Here is a 21,382-nt window from a genome sequence, read left to right as displayed (position 1 = left end):
AAAGGAAATGAGTTTGAACTGAAATTAGGTATTGTTCCATGTGTTTGCACTGAAGAGCAAAAAATGAACTTATTATACGTCCATTCTGTCACAGTTTTGTTGTCACCTTATGTGCTGAGAGAACTCAAATTTTCTGGAAGTCACCACTATATAAACATATTTGGGTACACTGACTGGTAAAATAGCTAAAGGCTAAAAGTCATTTATGTAGAATTTCCTTGTTGATAGGGCCAGCAAACCCTGGGCTTAGGGAATTGGTTGTCTGGGGATAGATCAAATTGTGTACCTTCCCAAAACAGGTGAACTAAAGTTGAAAAGTGGCATTGAGATAGTCTGGAGGATGTGCTGTAGGGTTGCCAGCCTCTCTTAGCGCCCCTTTCCTTCCCTGCCTGGTCTTCCCTGACAGTGCAGTATTAACTTTAGACATCAAAGAATTTGCAGATTTGGAGGCTTTCAGAATTAATAAAATAAACAAATCCTGTCTTTAGAAGCCCCATAATACTGGATATCAGCTGCTGGATAAAGAGGTTCTAGGCCTGAGTGACTTCTACTACAGCCAGTTCAAACTGTAGCATTCAGGGAATAGGGTTAATGTTCAGGTGAAAAAAATTTTTTTTTTAGCATTTGTATCTTTACACTTTTATTCTGCTATATAGTTTATTTTAATCTGGAAAAGTAAAAATAAGATTTTTCTTTCAACATGTTCAAGTTTATGCCCCAATCTCATTATCACAGAATATGCAGATACACAGTGTGGAAAGTATAAAAATGGGGAGAAAACCCATAATCACACCTGTAAATGTTAAAATTTTTTTCCATTTCTTTTTTTTTAATTTAAATTCTTTATTCTTTAAAGTATTACACGGGTCTTCTTTTTCCCCTATTGACCTCTCCCCAGCCACCCCCACCCCCCAGCACATGCCCCCCCCCCCATCTGTGTCCATTGGTTAGGCTTATATGCATGCATACAAGTCCTTTGGTTGATCTCTTACCCCCTCACCCTCTGCCTTCCCTCATAGGTTGGACAGTCTGTTCAATGCTTCTTTGACTCTGATTATATTTTTGTTCATCAGTTTATGTTGTTCATCATATTCCACAAATAAGTGAGATCATGTGATATTTATCTTTCTCTGACTGGCTTGTTTCACTAAGCATGATGCTCTCCAGTTCCATCCATGCTGTTGCAAATGATAAGAATTCCTTCTTTTTACAGCAGCATAGTATTCCATTGTGTAGGTGTACCATAGACTTCTAACAGTTGAAATTTTGATGTCTTTTCTCCTAAAACCATTGTAAGGGAATGTTAGTAAACGTTTGCATAAGATTTTAACAAATGATCTTTTATAAAAGGCTGACTCCCTACCAAAAAGCTCCCTTTCTCTTATTTTAAGAAGTATAAATGTGAAATAAAGTAAAACAGCGTCATGCATCTAAAAAAAAAAATAAAAGAAAGAAAGACTTCTTACCCTTTGAGACAGCATGGACAGACCTGAAGAGTATTATGCTAAGTGAAATAAGCCCGTCAGAGAAAGACAAGTGTCACATGATCTCACTCATATGTAGAATCTAATGAACAAAGTAAACTGATGAACAAAATAGATCAAGAGACATAGAAGCATAAGAAAGAATACAGAATCTGAGAAGGAAGGCAGGGGTGGGTCAGTGGGAAGAGATTAACCAAGGAACTTACATGCATATATACATAACTCATGGACACAGACAACAGTGTGGTAAAGGCCTGGCCGGGGTGGGGGGGGGGGGTGGGTGTGGTGGAAGAGTACGGGCTAGAAGGGGTCAATGGGGAAAAAAGGGGCACATCTGTATAACTTTCAACAATAAAGATAAAATTTTTTAAAAGACCATGCTTTAAATAATTACTCTGGTTCATTAGCTTAGAATTGGATGCCATCTTAAGTCACAGAAGAATGGATCCAGTATTGGAAATGAAATGAATGTTTTAATGTGATTAATAGGAACAGAGTGATAAGCTTGACTATTATAAACACATTTTAAATGTAGGAATGGAGGCCTAGACACAGTTCTATAGAGCTCATATAGAGATAGTTTGGAAAAATATTAGGACAGTTTAACTATAACTATGGAGTTTTCAAACATCCCATAGGACTTTAGTCTTAAGAACTTAGGCACTTTGGCAGACACTTTCTAAGATAAGACCCATTAATATTATTATAACTTGAAGGCGAGAGCAAAGAAACACTCCCTCACTCTAGCTATCTCTTCTCTGACAAGATTAAGTGGGCCTTTGGGGGCCCAAGTGATCCTTCGAATAGAACCACAACTCAGAGCTCTAACCACAGGGTTAATGTGACATCGGAACTTCCCTCTTCATTTTAAAATGGATGATACCTAGGGATTTCCATGAAAGGAAGATTTTATTCCTTTACTTTATTAGTGACTCATCTAAAATTAACCTTGTTACAATCTGTGTAGAAAATATTCTGGTATCTTTTCACAAAGAAATGATTAATAAAAAGTTATAAACTATGATGAATTCTTTAGTGGTGGCATATCTGAGTTATGTTAGAACACTTTTTAAATGATTAAATGGACTACATCAACAATATATAGAAGATGGAATGATAGCACATGCAACTTTTTATTCTTATTGTGGCAGACAGTGAGCAAAGCATTCTCTATGTAGCACTTTATAGCAGCCTCATAAAAAACCTCTGAGGTAGAGCTAATATTCTGATTGTACAGACAAGAAAATATCTGGTCACACAGTACAAGGTTAAATCAGGGACTGCCACTAAAGGTCTGATTGACTCCCAAGCATATGCTTGTAACTGTACCCTGCTCTGCCTTATCACATTAAATGTTCTCAACATCAGTCATATAAATAAACAGATATAACAGAAAGAATGCAAAACTTTGCAGTTTTTAAATACAGCTCATTTGTTTGAGTGGCTATAAAGAAACGAGAAGCCGTTTGAGGGAAGAACAGCATACTAAGGTAGCACTAACTTAAGTACCAGACAAATCCCCCAAACCAGTGGCTTTAACATAATGGTTTGTGTTTATTGTCTTGCTTACATAAAGTCAAAACAGGGATTCCTGACAAGTGGACAGCTTTATTGCAAGTGGTACTCAGTTCCTTCCTTATCGCTACTTTGCCATTTTCAATATGTGGTATTCAAGGGCACCTCAATGGACAGAAAAAGCACAGTGGGCTGTGAATGGAGCTTTGCATGGTCCAGGCCTGACAGTGGCACATGTCTCTTCTGCTGATTTTCCACTGGCAAAAATTCAGTCTCTTTGTTACACATAACTCCAAGGAAGGCTGACAGTCTATTTATGTGGTCACAAAAATTTTTTAAAAGACCAAGTTTGGTGCTATGGCTTGCTGTTCTGGAATATAAACCGTAATTTGGGAGTGGTAAAGAAAAACTATTGGCCACTTGCAGAGTGAAGCCACCATTATCTTTAATTCTCTTCACTTATTCTTGTTAATGTTCACCTCTTTTTCAGTATTTAATTTTTACTTTTTAGGTACAGAGAGGGAGCCACAAACTAATTTCAAAATATCAAAATGCACAAGGGCTGTGTATATGAGTGCATGCTTGTGTATTTGAATTTGTCAGAGTTGCGTGAATCATATTAAGACCTGTTTGTGTTTTGATTATTGCAGGTTTTTTCTTTTTCACATGGCGTACAAATATATTAATTGTAAATGTACTGAGTTATTTTATAGCATTAAAAGAATTAATGGAACTTATGCTTCCACATATGATAGAGCAACAGGGCCAACATTTGCTTTTCTTCTTAACCAAAAACTGGACAATATATACAAAACAATGCCTTTCAACACTGGACAACAACAACATAGGACTGTCATTCCTGACAGAAGGAAACAAATAATGTGAGCCTTAAAATTGCTCCAGCTAAATGTCTGGATGCATTTTCCAAACCACGGCTCAGGGAAATGAAACCCAATAAGAGCTCAGAGTTCTCAGTGAATGAGGAGAGATCAATGTTCTGGGAAACCAAGATAGTTAAATTTGTAAGGCAGGGGCCAGCTGCACAGAGAGAGCCCCAGAGGTTTACAGAAGGCTCTCCTGAGTACTGATCTGCATATGTGTGTGAAGAAACTACTTATTCATGGCTTGGGAAAGCCTATCAGAAAGATGTAAACCAAGTAATTCTTGTGGTTCAGACAGAGGTGGTAACAGTTTGTGTTCCCACCAGCCTAAATGGAACAACTTCTAATACACAGGCATTGGATAAACATCACCTCAATAGTGAAGATAACTTACACTTAGATGATAAACTACTCTAAAAACATGCTAACAAAGCTTTAAAAACAAGCTTGTGAGGATTAAATGAATTCTAAGTAGTTTAACTGTGTCTGAGAATAATTCCTATATTACTTAAAGGGATACAACAAAATATGGCACCCATCAGTGTAAAATCCACAATGTTCATCAGTCAATCAAAAATTACTAGGCATGCAAAGAAGCAGGAAGATATGACCCATAGCAGGAGAAATTTTCAGTCAATAGAAACAGACCCATAAATGACAGAGATGATAAAATTAGGAGATAAGAACATCAAAGAGCTATTAGAAATATTTCCTTATCTGCTCAAGAAGGTAAAGGAAAACATGAACATGGTGCAAAGAGAAATTAAAGATATTTTAAAAGATCCACATGAAACTTCTAGAGATTAGATATATACTATCTGAAATAAAAATTATACTCCATGTGATTAAGAACAAATTAGACACCACAGAGAAGATAAGTAAACATAAAGATGTAATAATACACAAAATGATGATGAAAAGAGGGGGAGAGCGGGGTGGGGGGAGAGCCAAAAAATAATGAGCAGAGTGTCATGACATAAAGAACAGTATCTATCGAGTGTTCTGATATACATGTAAACATTGTAAACATGAGTCTGAGAACGTGGAGTGAAGCACAGAAAACTGAAGAAGCAATGGCTGAGATATTTCCAAAGTTCATTGAAATTATAAACCCATGGATCACAGAACATCAACAAACCCTAAGCAAAAGAAACACAAAGAAAACCACTCCACAGCATATCAAAATTGCATTGCTTCAATGTCCTTATGAAGACAAAAATCTTAAAGATCGCCTAAGAGAAAAATAAAAAGAAAACACAGGGAAACAAAGATAAGAAGGACAACAGAAATTTGTCAGAAACTATGCAAACCAAAAGACATGAAGCAACATCTTTAAAGTATTGGAAGGGAGAAAACCAAGATGGCGGCATAAGGTATACACCTGTACGTGCTGCCTCTCACAACCACACCAAAACTACAACTAAAAGACAAAACGTCTATCACCCAGAACCACAGGAAAGCTGGATGAGTAGAAGTTCTACAACTAGAAGGAAAGAAAAAAGAGCATTGAGACCGGGTAGGACGTGCACAAGCGCAGAAAAGCAGAGTGACGGAGGTGCGCGAATTGGGCTGGCAGCTGGCGACTGAGTGCGCTCTTTTTTTCAACCCAAAGGGAGATACAAGCTCCCAACTGCCCTGAACTCCAGTTTCCGGCAAGACTCTGGGGACCCAGACTCCTACGGGGAGAAGCTGGACTGTCTGCCATCAGGTCGGAAAGTGAGGGTGGCTTTCTTGCAGAGGTGCGCACAGGAATCATTGTTTACTGCGCTGGGACGTGGAAACATGGGGACATGGAAACGCGGAGATGCAGAGACGGCTGACTTGCAGTCATCGCTGTTTGCCAGGCCCTAGTGATTCCCTGAGACCCCATCCCGCCCAGTTTACAAACCCACCCAAACTGTGCGCAGCAGCTTTTGCATATAAATGGCCTGCCCTATCACAGCTTAACCTAACCAATTGCAACTCTGGGCAGACAGCTCCAAAACTTCCAAACCCCAAGCAAAGAGGAGAAATCTGCAGAAATCCGCTGTAGCTCCTGCTGGGTGGCCTCAGACAGTAGTTGACCTGCACCCCATTGGTGATCCAGGAGTCAGTGTACCTAGTGGTCAGTGTGAGATGACAGCAGATTTCTACTCCTCACATCCATAAGTGACACATTCAAAAGGCAGACTCAGTGAGCACCAAAGCCCCACTGAAACAAGTCCTGCCCCATAAGGGTGTCTCCAGCACAGCAGTTCTTCCATTATAGACACAGCGGGTCCTCACAGCCAATTGGCCTGGAGGTCAATTCCTCCCAGTGTACCAACAGCAATCAAGGCTTAACTACAACAAGACTGTACACTCAGTCCACAAAGGGGTGCACCAAGAGTGTCCACCTCAGGTGATTGGGGAGGCTGAACCACTGGGCCCTATAGGTCACCTACCACAGAAAACCACTCCATCAACACAGGGAAGCAGCCAAAATGCGGAGACAAAGAAACATGTCACGAATGAAAGAAATGGAGGAAAGCAAACTACTGGACATAGCTTTCAAAACCACAGTTATAAGGTTACTCAAGAATCTTCTAAAAACCTCTGAGGAACTTAGTGAGACCTTTAAGGATCTTAATGAGAATGCCAAAAAAAAAAAAAAAAAAAAAAAAAAAAGGAAAAGGATCACTCAGAAATTAAGCATACACTGTCTAAAATAAAGAATATACAGAAATTCAACAGTAAACCAAAGGACCCCAAGAATCAAACCAAAGATTTGAAATATGAGGGAACAAAAGACACCCAACCAGAAAAACAAAAAGAAAAAAGAATCCAAAAATATGAAGATAGTGTAAGGAGCCTCTGGGACAACTTCAAGCATACCAACATCCGAATTATGGGGGTGCCAGAAGAAGAGAGAGAGCAAAATATTGAAAACCTATTAGAAGAAATAATGACAGAAAACTTTCCCTACCTGGTGAAAGAAATAGACTTACAAGTCCAAGAAGAGCACAGAACCCCAAACAAGAGGAATCCAAAGAGGACCACACCAAGACACATCATAATTAAAATGCCAAGGGCAAAAGACAAAGAGAGAATCTTGAAAGCAGCAAGAGAAAAACAGTTAGTTACCTACAAGGGAGTACCCATATGACTGTCAGCTGATTTCTCAACAGAAACTATGCAGGCCAGAAGGGAGTGGCAAGAAATATTCAAAGTGATGAACAGCAAGAACCTACAACCAAGATTACTCTACCCAGCAAAGCTATCATTTAGAATTGAAGGTCAGATAAAGAGCTTCACAGACAAGAAAAAGCTAAAGGAGTTCATCACCACCAAACCAGGATTATATGAAATGCTGAAGGATATTCTTTAAGAAGAGGAAGAAGAAGAAAAAGGTAAAAATAAAAATTATGAACAACAAAGTGACAACAAATACATATCTATGAACAAGTGAATCTAAAAATCAAGTGAATAAAAAATCTGATGAACAGAATAAACTGATGAATAGAATAGAATCAGGGGCATAGAAAGGGAGTGGACTGACAATTCTCAGGGGGTGCGGGAAGAGATTGGACAGAAATCTTATACCTATGAATGAAGACAGTGGCAGGGGGTAAGGGTATGGGGTGGGGTGGGGAATCAGGTGGAAGGGAGCTATGGGGGGGAAAAAGAGGAACATCTGTAATAATCTGAACAATAAAGATTTATTAAAAAAAAGAAAAAGAATTTCTTTGGTGACCTTGAATAGGAAGAGGAATGGGAGTGTTGGATTAGGGCGTGGGCTTTGATGTAAGAATTCTGAGATATTTGTACCTTTAAATACTGTGGTTGGATTGTGTGCTGTCTGCATCATATTCCTGCCTGACATTTGTCATGGAAATAAAGTAGACAAATACGAAAGAAAGAAAGAAGAAAGAAAGAAAGAAAGAAAGAAAGAAAGAAAGAAAGAAAGAAAGAAAGAAAGAAAGAAAGAAAGAAAGAAAGAAAGAAAGAAAGAACTGGAAGGAAAAAAAAGGCCAACAAACAAAACCTACCAACCTAAGAATGATAGTCGGTGAAAATCTCTTTCAAAATGAAAGTGAGACAAAGACATTTTCAAGCAAATAAAAGCCAAGAAAATTCATTGTAAGCATACCTAACACTATAATAAAGGTCAAAATAAGAACAAAAGAAAAATAATACCAAATGGAAACTTGGATCCAGACAAAGAATAAAAATCCCCAGAAAGGGGTAAAAGATGAAAAATTATAGCTAGCATTTTTCTTCTATTTTAAATCCCTTTAAAAGAATATTTATTATTTAGAGCAAAAATAATGGTGTATTGTAAAGTGAATATATAATATGTGTAGAAATAAGAAATACAATAAATACAGCACAAAGGAGGAGACAAAATGGAAGAATACTATTGTAAGTTTTTTACGTGGCAAGCAGTATATTATTTTAATAAATACTGTGCTAAGTTTAAAAACATGTGTATTGTTGATCCTCTGAGAAACCATTAAAAAAAGCTGAAGCTAATAAACAAATATGAAGATAAAATGGAATGCTAAAAATAATTAATACAAAAGAATGCAGGAAAAGAAGGGGTGTGGGGGAAGAACAAGAAACAAATGGGACAAATAGAAAACAAATAGTAAAAGGGTAGATTAAAACCCAACTTGACCATCCTACTTCTTGGTATTTACTCAAATTAAATGAAACATATGTTCACACAAAAACTTATAACCAAGGTTAGAAACTTTTATTTTTAAAAACCTTTATTGAAAGTATTACATATATCCCCTTTTTTCTCCATTGACCCCTTATAGCCCACCACCGCCTCCCAACTTTTTATAAGTTTATGTAAGCTATAAATTACTGAAATATCTGTCAATTGCTGAATGAATAAATAAAATATTCTATCTATAATAATAAAAGCATCATAAGCTAATTAGACCGGATAGCCAAACAGGGGAACAACTGTCCGGAAGATCTTCCGGACCACCTTCTGGACGAAGCCGGGGCTGTGAGGGCTGAGGCAGGCTGGGGGCTGCAGGGGCCTAGTCCCTTGCACGAATTTCATGTGTCAGGCCTCTAGTATTCATATAATAAAATACTTTACAGCAATAAAAAGGAACAAGCTACCTATACATCTAACGACATGGATGAATCTCAAAAGTATTATGCGAAGGGAATGAAGCCATCCAGGAAAAATTACATACTATATTATTCCATTTATATGAATTTCTAGAAAAGACAAAACTACAGCACAAGAAAGCAGGTCCGTGGTCAAGGAGAGGATTGACTACAGAGGGGCAATGAAAGAACTTTCTATATCTTGATTGTGATTGTGGTTATACAACTGTATAGATTTGTAAGACTTGTTGAATTGTACATTTAAAATTACCCCTCAATAAAGCTGACATTACAATGAATTAATGATTTGACAACCACATTTTAAAAATAGCAGGTTGACCTTATAAGTGAGCTAGTGAACACCCTTGAAATCAGACCCCAGTGTGGAGAGAAGGGTAATTCATTGGAAGAATGTGAAGGGAAAAGATCAGTAGAATAGCCCATGTTCCAGGAATCCTGGGACTGAGGGTATTAATAGAGATCCTAATCCCTTCTCTATAGGAATCTATGAAAATATGCCTGGGAGCTTTGGCTACTCTCTTATCTAAACAGAAAGAGTGACTTCATGACAGCTAGTTTGCTAACTGATTTCATGTCGAAAGCATCAGGTAATATGGCAAGTCGGAGTGTACTTGTATTTGCTACCTAGTCCACAGAGCAAACAAACAGGGCTCATTTAGCTAATTGAGGCCATTTGGTTTGGTCTTGAGCAGTCACTGGATTAGGACAAATGGCAAATGCTTTTGAGATAGATGGGCATAAACCATTTTAGAGCCTGAGGCAGGGCATATCATACTACAAATGGAGCATCGTAAGGCATCACTGGGGAAAGAAAGCAAACTTTAAACTAAGAAACAAGTTGATATTAGTGCCAAATGTAAAGCTAGAAGAGGGATCTGAAGATGCACCTGTTGGCCTCTAAAGCTCATTAAAGGGTTTAGAGGTTGGATAGATTTATTGTAGGTAAATGCAGTTCACTTTTTTCTTCTACCTGTTTACTATATAACCTCTAATTTAACGAATTACTTTTTATTAACTTATTAGTATATTAAAATTTTTTACAATAAAAGTAATACACGAACAAGATTTTTTTAAAAGCTTTGAACAAGCACAGGAATGTATAAAAAAGAAAATTGAAAGCGTCTCTTCCCAATACCCTTGCCTATTTTCTTTTAGAAACATGTCACATTAAAAAGTCTCCAGACTTTTGAATAAATGTGATCTTTATGATATAGTGCCTAAGATCTGAAGAATTCTTATTTCTAATTCTTAAACATATTTATATCATCAAGCATCACTCTGATTTTCCTTTAAAAACCTTTGCTCTCCCATTTCCCTTGACCTCTCTTCACATCTCAGTAAATAGCACCCTCATTCATTCATATGCTCATGGCAAAATGTTGGAAAAGTCTTGATTCCTCTCTTAAAAAAAAATTAAACTCCATATCTAAGTCGCCAGCAAATATTTTCAGATCCACTCCCAAAGTATTTGTCATATTCCACAATTTCTAAACATATCTATTACTGCTGTGCCTAGATTCAAGCTACCCTCCCTCTTCTAATGGTTTCCCTGATCCACTTTTACCTTTAAAAGTCTGTGTTTGTGGAATTATAACCTCTTCCAATGACTTTCTGGAAACTGGAATGAAATCCAGACTTCTTCATAGGTTACAAAGCCTGACATCTGGCCTTTGGCTACTTCTCTGATCTCATATCAGGCGTCTCTCTCTCAAGTTCTTTTTATTCCTGCAAAACTTGCCTCCTTGCTGTTCTGAAAGCAAATTGAATGCATTTCCTTCTCAAGATCTGTTCTGTTTTTTTTGTTTCTGTTTATTTCTTGCTTTTTATTCTACATGAAATGTTCTTTCTCAGATATTTGTGTGGCACACAGTAGACTGCTTAAATGTTACCTTCTCAAAAAGCTCTTGCCCTAAAATATCACCCAATCCATCACACCATTTCTCACAGTCCTATTATCCTGCTTTATCAGTCTTTACAGCATTTATCACCACTTGAAAATAATGTCTTTACCTGTTTTATTGCCTATCAGACACACTAAAACATTAACTCCATGAGGGCACAAACTTAGTGTATTTGTGTCAATAGTTATGGCCCTTAGAACACTGTCCTTAGAACAGTGCCTGTCATGGAGCATGCACTCACTAAATATTTTCTGAATGAATGAATGAACCTTCAGCATCTTTAGCTATCTAGATAGTTTAATGAAGTGCTTCCTACTTCATTTAACTGTGATCACCCAGCACAGCTCAACTGGAAATGTCTGTTGTTTTTCTCCATCAGAGATGTAAAGAAAAAGTTAACCAAAAATAACTGAAGTTCAGCACTGATTTTTAATATATTATCAATAATTTAACACATTAGACTGGGTGATTAATTATAAGTTAGAATCTTTTCTTCAAAGTAGATAAAGAAAAAAATAAGGAAAATAGTATTAATTTTTGTATATTTCATAAACTATTGATGTATTCTTTCTAGATGCACAATCTCTCATTCCTTAGGAAATCTCAACAGATGCCTCCCAGTGGAAGGTTGGGTTCATAAGCGATAATCACATTCCTTTGCTCCAGACATTATAGTGGATTTCACAATTCTTCAGGGCTGCAGTGTTCTCTAGTCAGCTGGATCACTCTGATGCAGCTGGTTCTGGAACACTGCCAAAGCTATGGACACCTTCAAAGGCCTTTTTAAAACTGCAGGGTGAAACCTTGTTCTCTGAGAGCTTGTGTTCTTCATGATAGAGATGATGATTTTTCCTAACGTTGAACAGCATTGTTAATAGATGGTTTCAATCTATTTATATGTACAAGAATGACTACATAATTAAAAACGGGAAACTTTAAACACTTTTTATGTTCCCCAATTAAACAAATGAGATATGTTATTCAAAACTTACTAATAGCTTTCACAGAAAATAAAAGGTAAATTTACTCAGTGAGTAGTGGAGTGGTGGAGTTACAATGAAGAGTTCTTAGCAATGTTATTTTGAAGAACAGGAAAAAAATTCCATTAGAAAAAACCCTGAATTTTGGCCAAATAAATAGTTACTTTACACTATATAGAAGGTGACCTCTCCTTCAATAAGATTCTACTGTTCTTCTTATCTCAAGGTATTTCATGGCTTATAGAGCTCAAGTAGTGGGTATTACTTTGAACTTTTGGGCAGGCCTCAAAATAAGGAATTATTCTGAAGGAAAAGAGTTTAGTTTAGTTGATCCATGATTGTATTGTTTATTGTTTATTTAAGGACCTATGGGCAAATATGAAAATGGCTTCTTCCTCTATGTGAGCAAATGCATTTACTCTATATACTAATTTTATAAGCCAATCGTCACTGAGCTTTGAAAAAAAATCATGACCTTAAATCATGATTCAATATAAAGGTTTTTCAATTAAGTCAACGTGTGTTTATTGAGTACCCACCTACTTATATAGCAGATACCCTTTCAAGCCTTGTGGAGATTACATTTTGTGGGGAATAAGATTTATCTTGAGCCCTGTTTTGAAAGGGCTTAGTTGCATAACTATCTAAAGAATTTCTGTAAAAATATCATCAACTAGCTTGTTTTCTAGCAGAGCCTCTGAAAAATAGCAATGCGACTTCAATATAATGTGCAGATAGCCTATCTAATAAAAGAGTAATATGCAAATTGACTGTCATGCCAATACACATGTGGTCGAAGATGGCTGCCCCCATGTGGACACAAGATTGCTGGCAGGGGAGGGCAGTTGTGGGTGATCAGGCCAGCAGGGGAGGGCAGTTGGGAGGGACCAGGCCTGCAAGGGAGGGCAGTTAGGGGTGACCAGGCCAGCAGAGGAGGGCAGTTGGGGGGGACCAGGCCAGCAAGGGAGAGCAGTTAGGGGCAACCAGGTTGGCAGGGGAGGGCAGTTGGGGGGAACCAGGCGGGCAGGGGAGGGAAGTTGGGGCAGGGGACCAGGCCTGCAGGGGAGGGCCATTGGGGGGGAACCAGGCCTGCAGGGGAGGACAGTTGGGGGGTGACCCAGGCCTGCAGGGAGGGCAGTTAGAGGTGACCAGGCCAGCAGAGGAGGGCAGTTGGGGGAGACCAGGCCAGCAGGGGAGGGCAGTTCGGGGGGGGGACCAGGCCTGCAGGGGAGGGCAGTTGTGGGCGATCAGGCCAGCAGGGAGGGCAGTTAGAGGTGACCAGGCCAGCAGAGGAGGGCAGTTGGGGGAGACCAGGCCAGCAGGGGAGGGCAGTTGGGGAGACCAGGCCAGCAGGGAGGGCAGTTAGGGATGACCAGGCCAGCAGAGGAGGGCAGTTGGGGGGAAACCAGGCCTGCAGGGGAGGACAGTTGGGGGGCGACCCAGGCCTGCAGGGCAGGGCAGTTGGGGGTGACCAGCCCAGCAGGGGAGGGCAATTAGGGGTGACTGGGCCAGCAGGGGAGGGCAGTTTGGGGCAACCAGGCCTGCAGGGGAGGACAGTTAGGGGCGACCAGACTGGCAGGGGAGGGCAGTTAGGGGCAATCAGGCTGGCCAGGGAGCAGTTAGGCATCGATCAGGCTGGCAGGGGAGTGGTTAGGGGGTGATCAGGCTGGTAGGCAGAAGCAGTTAGGGCAGCCGTGGGCAAACTACGGCCCATGGGCCGGATCCGGCCCATTCGGCTCTTCTATCCGGCCCACGGAGCCGAAAGAGCAGAGGGTTCTCTTGCTCTCCCCTCCGCTCCTTTACTATGAATTTATATTAGTTCACACAAACACTCCATCCATGCTTTTGTTCTGGCCCTCCGGTCCAGTTTAAGAACCCATTGTGGCCCTCGAGTCAAAAAGTTTGCCTACCCCTGAGTTAGGGGAATCAGGCAGAGGCAGGCGAACATTTGGGAGCCAGCAGTCCTGGATTGTGAGAGGGATCTCCAACTGCCCGTTTAGGCCTGATCTTACTGGGCCTAAACAGGCAGTTGGACATCCCTCTCGGGATCCCAGATTGGAGAGGGTGCAGGCTGGGCTGAGGGACACTCCTTCTCCCCCTCCTGCCCCGTGCACGAATTTCATGTACTGGGCCTCTAGTAGCATAATAAAGTGATTCAATGATATCAAATCTTGCTTAATCGTCTTAACCCCCTATAACAGATTTCAGGAAATAAAGGCTGAATAATATGAACATTGCAGATCTTACTGTGAAGACTGTGATAATAAAGAATCAAGAGTATGAGATGAGCCTCTCCACAAAATGCATTATTAGTAAGAGAGTAACTTTATAGAGACAAAGTTATAGCCTCTCAGCCTATAAAATAGTTATGGGAAACCCCTGGGTTCCTAACCAAAATGATTTTAAATTAAACAGAAATAATATTTTCAAAACCATTTTTCAAAAATGATACAGGCACTGTCTTCCTGAGGGGAATGCTGATGTTCCAGAAATTACAGATTTTGATACATCTTGATATATTACTGTTAAAAAACATACAGCACTTTGCTTGGTTGCATGGGGCTTTCTTGGCTCTTCTCTATAACCTCTTTTGCTATTATTTCTGGTTTTCTTTCTACTCCTAGGGAAAAAAAAAAAAGCAAAAATATCATTTGTCTCTTTGAACCCATGGAAATTCAGATATCATTTTAAATAGCTATGTAGGTAATACATGGACATGGAAATAAAAAGTCTGAAATATTTTCATTTAACCCGTAGACATAAAAGCCAAAATGCTATAATCGGGATCTGTGAAGCAGGAATCAAAGTGAAAGAATCTGACACTGAATTCTGACACTGAATGGTTTTTTGTAAAAGTGAGGGTTTCCCTTTCCTACTTCTCCTAGTGTTGGTATAACATTAATTAAAAATCAGAAGAGATTACTCTTTGGGGGAAAATGACACAATATTTTCCTTGCATTTTTTTATTTCCTAAATTTCTATATCACCCAAACATCAACCACTAACCAGGTAACCTTGGGCAAGTTACTTAACCTTTCTAAATTTCAGTGTCCTCACTGCAGTGTTATTTAAAATTGTAGCCACTTCATAGGGTTGTTGTGAGAATATGCATGTAAATCACCTAACCTAGTACACTGTACACAGTAGGCACACAATAAAGAAAGCCATTATTATTTGTGATTCTTCTTAAGTCAGATAAGCAAAAACTTATGTGGTCATCCTGAGAAACGTATCTATTCAATTATTAAATAAATAATTGTTGAACACCTAATATGTGCCAATCACTGTAGTAGGTGCTGGGGATATGTTAGTGAGGCAAACAAATTCTGCCCTATGGTGCTTCTGGTCTGGAAGGCAATAGTGACATTCAACAATACAGGGTGGGGCAAAAGTAGGTTTGCAGTTGTGAGTACTCAAAACACAGCTTATTCTTGTATTATTATTCATTAATTATTGTATTATTTTCCATACCAACAACTGTAAACGTACTGTTGCCCCACCCTGTAATTTACTCAAATTACTATATAATTACTATCATAACAAGGACTATGAGGGAAAAGTGCAGGTGCTATAAAAGTATAAATACAGTGTGTGGGGGTGGATACTTTACTCTGAAGAGTCACAGAAGCCTGCCCTGGGGACATGACATTTAATCTGAGATCCAGAGTCAACAAGACACATTTGTAGAAGGGAATATAGTGAAGTAAGTCAAATGTATAAATAAAACCACAAAAATTCTCATTTCGAAGACTTTTTTTTTTAAGATGATAGAAGAAAATTTTCTAAGGGACCATACCCTTTGAAATTATTATTATAAGGCATTACTAGATTATTAGACTCAATATGAAAATTAAGAATATTTTGTTTAGCAAAATACATTTAAATAGTCAATTTGTTCCAAATTCAGGTGTTGTATATTTTATTTTATTTTTTTTTCAGGTGTTGTATATTTTAGAAGCTAGAATTTAAAAAAATCAATCTTACTTAACTTTGGGCTTCCAAGATGTGACTTACAACATGGAAATGGATAAGGTTTTATTTGCTTTAGGGAGTTTTTTATTTGTTTGTATTTTTAGGCATCGTGAAGTGGAAAGAACATTGAATCTGACGTCAGGAGGTCTGGGTTCTATTTCTGACTTTTATTCACTCACTGGGGAGCCATAGGCAAGGCATTTAGACTACAGCTTCCTCTCTTGTAAAAGGGGACATTGCTTATAATCCCTGCATTACAGAGGCTTAGCAGAGGAGCGCTGTTAACTCAGGAGATGACGTGATGGGTCAAAGGGTTCCTGAAACCTCATTATTCTTTCACCTAAACATCTGCTTGCTCCTCTTTCTGGCTTTATGACAGTAGAGGAACAGGAGTCTCATTACTTTAAGACTGAAAGGGAAGGCAGAGGAAAAAAAAGAAGAGATGAACAGCTTTTGGTAACAGAAAAAGAACAAATAACTAATAGGAGCCAAAGTTAACTTGAGCATAAAAAGGACATGTTGAAAACTGAATATTTATCACCGCAGGACATGTGAGTGTTTTATCTGTGGAGTGCTGCTTGGGGTCCTGTTGCCAGAAACAACCACACTGCTATGAGAACCAACCCAACTGTTCCTCTCAGAATTTCTCCTCCTCCCCCTTCCCCTCCCCCTCCTCCTCCTGGAGACATAAGTCTCCTTCACACACCCAGAAACTGACAAGAGGACTAATTATCTCTTCTTTCTAAAGAACATTCTGCCTTCTCCTGTTCTATACTTTCTTTTTCAAATTCTTTGTCTTTTCTCCTTTGTGTTCCTTATCTCCTCTCATGTATTCTTTCCCCCTACTTTTTTACTCCCTTTCTATTGCTTCATCCCACAATAACACAATCATTAGCCTTTAGTAACTGCCCTAGCTGATTTGGCTTAGTGGTTGGAGTGTCCACCTGTGGACTGAAAGCTCATGGTTTTGATTTTGGTCAAGGGCATGTACATGGATTGCAGGTTCAATCCCTGTCCTGGGATGGGGCTTGAACAGGACACAACTAATTGGTGTGTCTCTCTCACATCGATGTTTCTCTCTTTCTGTCTCTCCCACTCCCATTCAACTCTAAAAATCAATGGAAAAAATAACCTTGGGTGAGGATTAACACACACACACACACACACACACACACACACACACTCTTAGTAACCAAAGCAGAGGTGCATATCAATAAAAGCCTGAAAAATTATTATCAGTTGTTATAATTCCATAGTATAATAAACTTGTCAACAAATTATACCTAAAGGTCATTCCTCATGTCCCCCAGTTCTACTTGCAAGGTTCCATTTACAAGAAAGTCATATGCTACCACTCACAATGTGGCACTTACTGGTTTTTAAGGAAAAAATGTGAAGAATGGAAAGCATTGTATTTATGCTCAATGTGTAGGCCATCTGAGCTAAAGCTATTATGTTCTTATATTGTCAGATAATTTTATTGTAATTTTACAGCTGAGGCCTTCAAGGAAATCACTTGTCAATCCATAATGGTTGCAATTAATAGATGAGAAAATAAAAACAGGTAAATAAATCTGAAGGAAGCAAATAAATTGTATTAGCTTTTGTGGAACTAATGAGGGAATTTAAAAAATACGTTTTTATTGAATTCAGAAAGGAAGGGAGAGGGAGAGAGAGACAGAAACATCAATGATGAGAGAGAATCATCCACTGGCTGTCTCCTGCATGCCCCCCACTGGGGTCCAGCCCTCAACCTAGGCATGTGCCCTGACCAGGAACCAAACCTCGACCTCCTGGTTCACAGGTTGGCGCTCAACCACTGAGACACAACAGCTGGACAGGGAATTTTTTTTAACTTTGAAACTGAAAGTAAATTATTTTGATAACGTGATTTATACCCAACATTATATTTGCATATAAAATAACTAAGTGTCCTTATTTCAGAGATGTTACTGATACCTAAATGCTACAGCAAGGAAATTCCTTAGCATCCCACTATTTATCACTATAAGGTCTACTGGTCAACTATCTTGGAACAAACTAACAGAGGAGGAAACTGCTCTTTACAAACCCCAGAATCAGAATGTGCTGGCAATCTTCAAGGGTACAATGAGTTTTCCATTAGTTTTTAGCGAACTTTATTATTATCAGGAGTCAAGTGCCCTCCAATATAACTCTTTTTGGTTGAAAATAATTTTTAAGAATTCATATCAGTAGACAGGCAGTTTGATTAAGTCGACTTCTTAATGATAGGCTAGGGTTGGGTTAAAAAGGAAGCCACTTAGAGCAAATGAAGGAAATCATGAAATGTCTGGCTCTGTTGACTAAAGTGTCTCATTTACTCCTCTGTTACTTAGTACGAGAGTGAGCTAATGAAACAAATTTTAATTCTATAATCTGAGAACTCTTGAAATTGTTGCAATCCTTTGATAAAGAAAAGCTAACAATAATAATATATTGGTAGCATGTGCATGCACAAAGGAGAAAGACTCTGTTTTATTAATCTTATAGAAAAACAAATTTGAAAAGAATCAACAAGCTTGCAAAAAGACAGAAAAAACTATTCTGATGTTCTGGTTGAAAAATCTAAGGGAGAATTCTGACGTTTTAGAAGTCCTCCCATAGAGATTGGGTTATAGGCTAGTCTTCCTTAACAAACCCAGGGGAAAAAGTCCAAGTCCTTTCTCTGAAAGCTGTAAAAACAGGACAAATCTGTACGCAATTTGTTTTGCCAGTATTCAAGTCTCCGTGACCTGAGGGGTGGTAGATAGCACATCCAGGAGTCCATAGTTTCTAAGTAGACTGCTTAGAAACTTCAGCAAGGGGCCTAGGACTTTTCCCTCCAAATGGAAGAAACTAATTTAAAATGCTACTCAGATAGGTAAACTATAATCTTAGAAAGTATACATCTTCATGGGAAGTGTTTTAGAAATAGGAAAAAAAAAGGAGTTAAGGAACTTTAACAAGAAAGAGTTTGAAAGTAAGTCCTTATTAGTGCTCTCCAACGCTGGCCTGGGGAGGCGTGTTATGAGCACCCCAAGTCACCTACTAAACAAAGTAAGCACCCAACAAGGGAAGGGCCCACCTGAATATCCCAATAGGGTGAGGTTCTCCTTAACTTTATCCCTCTCTTTATACTCTGATTCTATTCTTAATAAGCAAACGTCTAACCTAAATTTTATTTTCCTATTAGATTCTTCCCAGAAATAAAATGAACTGAACATTCCAGATTGCTTTCTTTATTATAAATTAACAATAGCTTCCGGGTTTTCCATTAGCTTCTAGCAAGCTTTATTGTTAGCATGAATGAGTCTCCAAGAGTCTGTCTATTCTGTAGTTGAAATAATAAAAGTGGTTTTCTGAACATTCTCAGTTTTAATTGATGGAGTCCTCATAAACATTTATTTGCCCTGAGAGTTTCTATCTAAAAAATACACACACACAAAACCGCCAAGTTCCCAATCTCTCCCTTTCTCTCTTACCACATCTTTTTAAAAAATATTTTTTAATTGCTTTCAGAGAGCAAGGGAGAAGAAGAGAGAGATAGAAACATCAATGATAAGAGAGAATCATTGATCCACTGCCTCCTGCACACCCCACACTGGGGATCGAGCCCCCAACCCAGGCATGTGCCCTGACCAGGAATTGAACCATGACCTCTTGGGTCATAGGTCAATGACCAACCATTGAGCCAAGCTGGCCAGGCTCTTACCACATATCCCTAAGGGTAACATGGATGAACAAAAACCCATACTCCTTCGTATAACCTGAAAAATAGCTTGTGAAGTCTTGCCATATATAAAGCGTATCTTTGTTTAAAACTATGCATAAAACTTTAAAATTATATTAATGATGGTAATTGTTGAGGCTGGGTTGATGGATGCATTGGGAGTTCATTACATTATTCTTTCTCTTTTGTGAATGGTTGAAAATTCTACAATAAAAGGTAAAACAAAAGGCATGTAGGAGATTTAAAATCTATCTTCAAGAACGTTCTAAAATTGAGGTAATGTGATTTCTTTGCTGCCTGGATTTTCAGTGTATTAGTCTCCACAACAAGCAAAACTGTAGCTCAGGTTACTCGGCCAATGCTATCAGGTGTCTCTGCACCAGCTCGCCTTTTGCTGTGTGCTCTTTCTTTGCCAGGAGGCACTATATTTGGATCTATGGGTAACAGTTGATACTTTGGCTCAAGTTGTAATGAATCAACTCATTTCTTTTTTAGGAGGGATTGATACTTGCTTACTCCAGTTGATGAAATTAAAATGTATGTGAAATAGATAAGACTTTATTTTTCCTAGGGGTGTTTCTGCTTTCTTGGTAAAAGTAGAAGTTCTCCTTGTTCTTCAAGGTCTCTGTCCCCTTATCCAAGCAGGATCTCTTGATTAAAATTTATATATATATATTCCTTTTTGGGGACCAGAAACACTTTAGTGTTACAGAGGCTAAATTTCTGAAATGATAACACACCGATTTAATTCTTATATATAATTTATATATCTTATATTAAATTTTAAAATTTTATTAAATGTTATATATTTAATAAATAGTATAAATAACTTATAAGTAATATAAAGTTATATTAAATATAATAAGACTACGGGAATTTTGTCAAGGAATTCTACTAGATAGATATAAAGAAAACTAAGGATGCCCTCAGTTTTTCCCCTAATGATTAAATCCTTCATAGAAAGATTTCGCCTAATATATTTCCTTCAATGAGATGTTCAGGTGATTTTAGTTTGGAAAATATGTCTCATTTACTTTACTGTAAGAAGTTGGTCTAATTTCATTTTTTGCTTGTATCTGTCTAATTTTTCCAAACCATTTATTTAATAGACTATTTTTATCCTATTGTATATTCTTGCCTCCTTTGTCATAAATTAATTGACTATATAGTGTGGGTTTATTTCTGAGCTCTCTATTCTGTTCCATTGATCTATGTGTGTATTTTTATGCCAGTACCATGCTGTTTTGATAACTATAACCTCATAGTATAGTTTGATACCAGGTAGGGTGATATCACCAACTTTGTTCTTCTTTCTCAAGATTACTGTGTCTTATTGTGGTCTTTTGTTGTTTCAAATAAATTTTTGGATTATTCTAGTTCTGTGAAATAAGCCATAGGTATTTTTTTAGGTGTTGCACTGAATCTATATATTGCTTTGGGTAGTATGGACATTTTAATGATGTTAATTCTCCCTATTCAAGAGCCCAGTATATGCTTTTCATTTATTTGTATCTTCTTCAAATTTTTTTTTTAATGCCTAATAATTTTCTGAGTATAGGTTTTTTTTACCTCCTTGGTTAAATGTATCGTGGGTATTTTCTTTTCTTTTCATATAATTGTAAGTGGAATTATTTCTTAGTTTCTCTTTCTGATATATCATTATTGTATATTCATTTTGTATCCTGCTAATTTACTGAATTCATTTATCAGTTCTAACGTATTTTTTGTTTGATTGTTAATCTTCACCCGAGGATATTTTTTCCATTGATTTTTTTGAGAGAGAATAGAAGGGAGGGGGAGAGGCAGAGAG

The sequence above is a fragment of the Plecotus auritus genome (genome assembly GCF_963455305.1).
Source record: "Plecotus auritus genome assembly, chromosome: 1".
Taxonomy (NCBI): Eukaryota; Metazoa; Chordata; class Mammalia; order Chiroptera; family Vespertilionidae; genus Plecotus; species Plecotus auritus.
The sequence above is the reverse complement of the archived record's forward strand: the minus strand, read 5'-3'. Positions refer to the sequence as shown.